Source organism: Ammospiza nelsoni, chromosome 4, assembly GCF_027579445.1.
Source record: "Ammospiza nelsoni isolate bAmmNel1 chromosome 4, bAmmNel1.pri, whole genome shotgun sequence".
NCBI lineage: Eukaryota > Metazoa > Chordata > Aves > Passeriformes > Passerellidae > Ammospiza > Ammospiza nelsoni.
In genome coordinates, this window is record NC_080636.1 from 6693529 (window position 1) to 6699982 (window position 6454).

The following is a 6454-nucleotide window of genomic DNA, read 5'->3' on the forward strand; positions in this document are numbered from 1 at the left end:
CTGGCTCTCGCTCGCTTGCAAGGCAAAGCCACACACACCAGAAGGAGGGGGGGGAAAAAGAGGAGAAGTAAAAAAGGAAAATAAAAAAAGGGGAGAAAGGGGGGAAAAGGGGGGAAAAAGGAGCGAGATTAAAAAAAAAAGTTCAAAAAAAATCTTAAAATATTTCAGCCACGAGCTGGAGAGATGGAAGAATTAAATAGCTGTATATATGTATCTACACACACGCAGCGAGCCGGTTCGGTTTATAGCTCTATCTCTACATATATATAAATATCTCCCTATAAATACAGATCTCTCGCGACGCCGCTTATTTGGGAGCCCCAGACTTTTCACCAGACTTCTGTAAAGGAGGAGGAAGGCAAAGGAGGAGAGAGGAGGGAAAAAAAAAAAAAAAAAAAAAAAAAGAGAGAGAAAAAAAAAAAAAAAAAGAAGGGAGGCAGGGCTGCTGGGCAAAGCCCCTCTGCACTGTTCGCTTTGAGGCAAAAGAAAGTCAAATGTGTGTTTATATAGAGGCGGGGAAGCCGGGGCTGGGCCGGCCGCCAGCGCCGCTGCTCCCCCCGCGCCCCCACCCGCACTTCAGAGGCTCGGGGGGGCCGGGCCGGCCCGGGGGACGCGGCGCTGGAGCGTGCGAGCCCTGGCGCGGAGCCCGCGCCTCGGTCACGCCGCTCTGCTCGGCCTCATCCTCCTCCTCCTGCTGCTCTTTCTCCTCCTCTTCTCCTCCTCCTCCTCCTCCTCCTGCCGCTGCCGCCGCTGCTCCTTCGCCGCCGCCGCCGGCCTGAGGAGAGACGAGCGCGGCTCAGCCCCGACCCCCGTCCGCTCGCGTTAACCCTTGGAGAGGAGCGGAGGGCACCGGGAGCTTTCCCCCGACACCCTCAGCGCCCCCCGGGACACCCCAAGCGAGGGTCGCCCCGAGATTTAGTCCGGGATCGTCTCAGTGTTCAACCCGAGATCGTGTTCGCCTTGCCACGGCTCCCTCCTGGATTTGATCCACTCGGGATTGGCCCCTCGATATTCAATCCTTGGTCCTTTGCCACAACTCCCTCTAGATTTGATCCACTTGGGATTGTCCCCCCAGCATTCAATCCTTGGTCCTTCTCCCCTTGCCACAACACCCCCCCCCGTATTTAAACCCCCTGTGATTGTCCCCAAAATATTCAATCTTTGATCCTTTTCCCTTTGCCACAGCCCCCTCCTGTATTTGATCCACTCGGGATTGGCCCCCCGATATTCAATCCTTGGTCCTTTTCCCTTTGCCACAACCCCGCCGGGATCGTCCCCCCAATATTTAATCCTTGGTCCTTCTTCCCTTGCCACAACCCCCCCCCGCCCCTTATCTACTCCTTGATTTGCCCCCCCAATATTTAATCCGTGATTTGCCCCCCCCCAATATTCCAATATTTAACCCTCGATCATTTTCTCCTGGCAAAATCCCCCCACTTTAACCCCTTGATAATCTTTCCCTCACCACAACCCCCCCCAGGATTTAATCCTTGGTTGTTTCCCCCATAACAAAGTCCCCCAATATTTAATCGATCATCCCCCACCAATATTTAACTATTGATTGCCCCCCCCAATATTTAACTCTCGATCATTTTGCCCTGGCAATCCCCCGCCCCCATTTAACCCCTTCCTTGTTCCCCCCTCACCACAACCCCCCAGTATTTGACCCTGACACCCCTCGTGATGATTCCCCCAAATTTAACCTCCAATCATTTCCCCCAATGTTTAATCCCTGATATTTCCCCCCATATTTAACCCTTCACGACTTTCCCTCCCACCATCCCCTACATTTAAGCCCCACTCACTCCCCTCAATATTTAACCCTTAAAATTTGCCCCCGCAAAAATTTCTTCCCCACAGGACTTCCCCCAATCAGTTGTCCCATTTTTAATGACCCTCCCCCGCAATTTATCCCCTAATTATTTTCCCTGTCCGTGATTTCCCTTTCTGCCCCCACCCAGGCACAGATTTACCCCCAAACCTGACATTCATTCACCCCAATCACTGATTTTTTCCCCCCTCCCCAATAATTTCTCCCTGTCTGTTGATGTTCCCCTTCCATCATTTCCTCCCGGGAATAATTTCCCTCCCTCTTTGATGATCCTGACCCCCCTCCTTTTCCCATTATTTCCCAGATTTCCCCCATTACAGAATTGCCCCCTTGCCATGACCCAACCCCCCCCCCTCAATTTTTTCCCCCTTGCATTAATCCTGAACACCCTCCCCTAATTACCAGTGATAATTAACCTCGCAATGATTTCCTCAGTGCCCCCACCACATTTTGGGGTTTTGTTCTATTTTATTTCATTGCAGGGGGGGTTTTCCTGCTCCCCCTCCCCGCAGCCTCCCAGGCCAGCCTGGGTGACGCCGCTTTTCCCAGGGGTGTCCCCATTGTCCAGGAGGCTCCAACCCCCCAAAAATTCCCTTATTTCCCCCCCACCCCGGGGATGGCAGCAGGTACCGGGGCCGCCCGCTCGCAGCCACGCATTTGCTTCAGATTACAGGAAAAACAAAAGTTCTTTGAGTTCCCCCTTCCCCTGCGCCCCCTCCCCGTCTCTCCCCGCCTGGCTCCGCTCTGTTCCCGCTGGGATCACAGGGAATAGGGGTCGGGGGGGTTCCCTCACCCCTTTTATTTTTGGGGTGACCCGGGGGAGAGCCAGGCTGCCCTCCCATAGCCCCCGAGGGGCGGGACCCCCCTGGATCACCCCAATTCCCGCATCCTCGGACCCCCAACCCCGCTACCCCCTCCCCATTCCCGAAGGGATGGAGACCCCCCCCCCCCCCCCCCAAAAACCACATCCCATGGGAATTCCCGTCACCATCCCGGAGCGGGGACCCCTCCTGTCCCCCCGCGGGTGCCCCCAGGGTGGGATCGGTGCCTGTGGAGCGGGGATCCCCCCCGGGGCCGGCGCATCCCGGCCCGGAGCCCCCCGAGCCCCGCGGGCCCCGCGCCCCCCCCGCGCCCGCCGCTCACTCCCGGCCCGACGGCCCCACCCGGTGGCGGCCGCGGGAACTGCAGTGACGGCAGGTGGAGGTGGCACTGTCCCCTCCCTGTCCCCTCCTGTCCCCTCCCTGTCCCCTCCCTGTCCCGCCCCCTCTGCCCCACCCGGTATCCCTGGGCTCGGCCCCAATCGCTTCTCCAAAGCATCTTCCCCGAAAACATTCCCAAAAAACCTTCCCAAAGCGTCTTCCTGAATCTCTCACACAAATCTCCCCATGCCAAAGCACCTTGCCGAGAAACATTCCCAAAAAACCTTCCTCTTCCCAAAAAACATTCCCCTTCCTGAAAAACATACCCCAAAAACCTTCCCAAAGTGGCTTCCTGGATCTCTCACACAAATCTCCCCATCCCAAAGCACCTTCCCGAGAAACATTCCCAAAAAACCTTCCCCTTCCTGAAAAACATTCCCAAAAACCCCTCCCAAAGCAGCTTCCTGAAACTCTCACACAAATCTCCCCATCCCACAAAACCTGCCTGAAAAATATTCCCAAAAAACCTTCCCCAAATACCTTCCTGAAATACCTTCCCCAAATACTTTTCCAGAGCCCCTTCCCAAAGTGTCTTCCCAAAATATTTGCCCCAAGTAGCTCCCAAAGTGCCTCACGCTGTCCCAACTCCCCTTCCCAGAGCATCTTCCTGAAGCCCCTTCCCAAAATATCTTCCCAAAATTCTTGCCCAAAATGACTTCCAAAAGGATTTTCCCAAAGCACCTCACAGTCTCCCAATGCACCTTCCCAAAAGATCATCCCAAAGCATTTTCCCAAAAACTGTTCTCAAAGCATTTTCCCAGAAACCGTTCCCAAAGCATCTTCCCCAAAGTTTTCCCAAAGAATGTTCCTAAAACACCTGCTCCAGGCACCTCACACCTTCCCAAAATGCCTTTCCCTAAAAACCTTCCTAAAATACCTTCCCAACACTTCCTGAGGCCCCTTCCCAAATTATCTTTCCCCAAAATCCTGCTCTGAGCACCTGACACCTTCCTGAAGCGCCTTCCCAAAACCCCTTCCCTAAACACCTTCCCAAAACCATCCCTGACCCCAGTGGAAAACACCCCCTGGAATTCCCAGCCTTCCCTCCTCCTTCCTTTTCCATGGAAAAATCCATCCATGGGATGCCTCCCGAAAGCAGCAGAATTCCTGTCCCAAAGTCTTTCCAAGTGTGTGGAAAAGCCCCTCTGAGGAGCAGGGATGAGCTACTGGCACGGAATTCCATAAAAATTTTATGGAAATATCTAATATTTCTTTTCCTGCTACTAGAAATTAAAGGAGAAAGCGGGAATGCCTAAAAAAAATATTTGTGGGGTTAAAAGGGTTTCCGTTGGAAGTAAATCCAGGCTTTTCCAAGGTCAGACCTGGAGCTCAAGCCAGGTCTGTGGGATGCAGCCACAGTATTCCCAACTTTTCCTGGAGCCTGGGGAGTTTTATCATCCCCAAACAAAGCCAAGGAGCCGTGAAATCACAAATGGGGTGGAGAAAGCCCTGGAGAGCGATAATTCCAGAGGGGAGAGGGGCGATGGCAGCACCGGATTTCCCATCGGGAATGGGAGTGCCGGGATCTCCTCCCCCAGGATGGGTTTGGGGCTGAACCACTCCCAAATCCCGGGGTTCAATCCCGCTTTTCCCACGGGGTTGGGCCCCAGAGTCCAATTTTGTGACACAAAGGAGACCCTGAATTCCTAAACTGGGAAAAACAGGGAATTTCAGGAGGGAACAACCTTCCTGTAGGAAAAGTTTCCTCCAGGCTCTCTCTGCCTGGGCCATAAAGCACCAAAATTCCCTTTTCCCCCCAAAATTTCCTGGGATTTCCCGTGCCAGGAGTGGGCAATGCTGTCCCTGCGGTCCCTGAAATTCCCAGTGCTGTTCAATTCCAGCTGGAGAGAGCAGCAGAGAGTCCCGGAGGTTGCACCCGGAGCAGCATTCCCGGGATTTCCCCATTCCCAGGGAATTTAGGGAAGCTCTGCCCCCCCAGCTGATCCCAAAGGAGGTGCTGGGGTCTCCCCCTGCACACAGAACCTCCCCCTGGGAATTTCCCTTCCCTGTTTTCCGCTCCCTGGCACAGGCAGCTGCACCCCCTCGGCCGCACGGACGGATTGGATTCCCTGAGAAAATTCCAGAGGCCCTTCCAGGTAATATTAATTTTTCATTCCTTTTTTATTCTTTTCCTTTCCCAAAATCCCCTCTAAAATCTACATTTATTTTTCCTCTTCTCTGAGGCTTCCTCACATCCCTTCCCTTTTTTTTCCCCCACACCCCAATTTCCCCTTTCCTTATCCACATTCCCAAAGGGGAAACTGGGAAAAACTTAGAAGGCAGAGGTGGAATTTTCAATTTTCATGTCTCACACCACGACTTTTTTTCTTTTACCTCATCCCCTATGTAATTTCAAAAATTAAATTTAAAAAAACCCCAATTCATTCAAATCTCTTTTATTTTCCAGCTGGGATTTCCTCATAATAATCTATTAGGAATGTTGTCCCATTTTTTCACTTCGATTGTGGTGTTTATTTCCATTAATTAATATTTATTTTCCATTAATTAATATCAGTTTCAGAGCTGATTTAATAATTGGGATGTACCACAAGCTCTTTTCACGCTCTCATCCACCTGCAGAGGTGAAGCTCAGGAGGGCAGAATCCAGGGAATTTTACATTCCAGGGGAATCCCAGCTCCAGCCCCTTTGTAATTGAACTCCTGCCCATTCCAGGCTGATAATGAGGAGCAGGGAAAACCCTGACAAGAAAATCAGGGAATTCCAGATTGGAAGTGACCTTAAATATCCTGTTCCAACCCCGTGCCCTGGGCAGGGGCAACTTCCACAATCCCAGGAACTTATATCCAAAAATATTTCATTTTTTAACTCATCCTCCAATTTTATTGAATTTTTGCTCCCAAATCTCCAACTGGATTTTTTTTTCATCCAAACCCTCAACTTGGAATTTTTGCATCCAGACTTTCAACCCTAATTTTTTTTGCAGCCAAACTTCCAGCTGGAATTTTTTGCACCCAAGCCCCTGACTGGAATTTTTTGCAGCCAAAATCCAGCTTTTTCCCCTTACCCCCCAAACTTCCCAATTAATTTTTACTCTTTCCTCAATTTTGCTCTTTCCCCTCCAAAACTCTGCTGGGGTTTTGGGAGCCGTTTCTCCCACTGGAAGCGGAATTCCACCACTTCCCACAGCCGGGAACAGGCCCTTATTCCTGGTTTAAGGCTTTCCATCCCAAAATATTTTTCAAACCAGGTGCCTTTCCATCCCTGCACTGAAATTTGGGAATTGTCATCACCGCCTTTCCCACCCTCTGGATGAACAAACAACCACCACCCCCTTGGGAGATCCCACGGGAAGCGCCGCGGATATTCCAGGATTTCAAGCGCAATTGGATGCGGCAGCACCCCGAAACCCAAACCCCCACCTGGAAAAATCCCTGGGAAGAAAATCCAGGTTATTTTTACCAC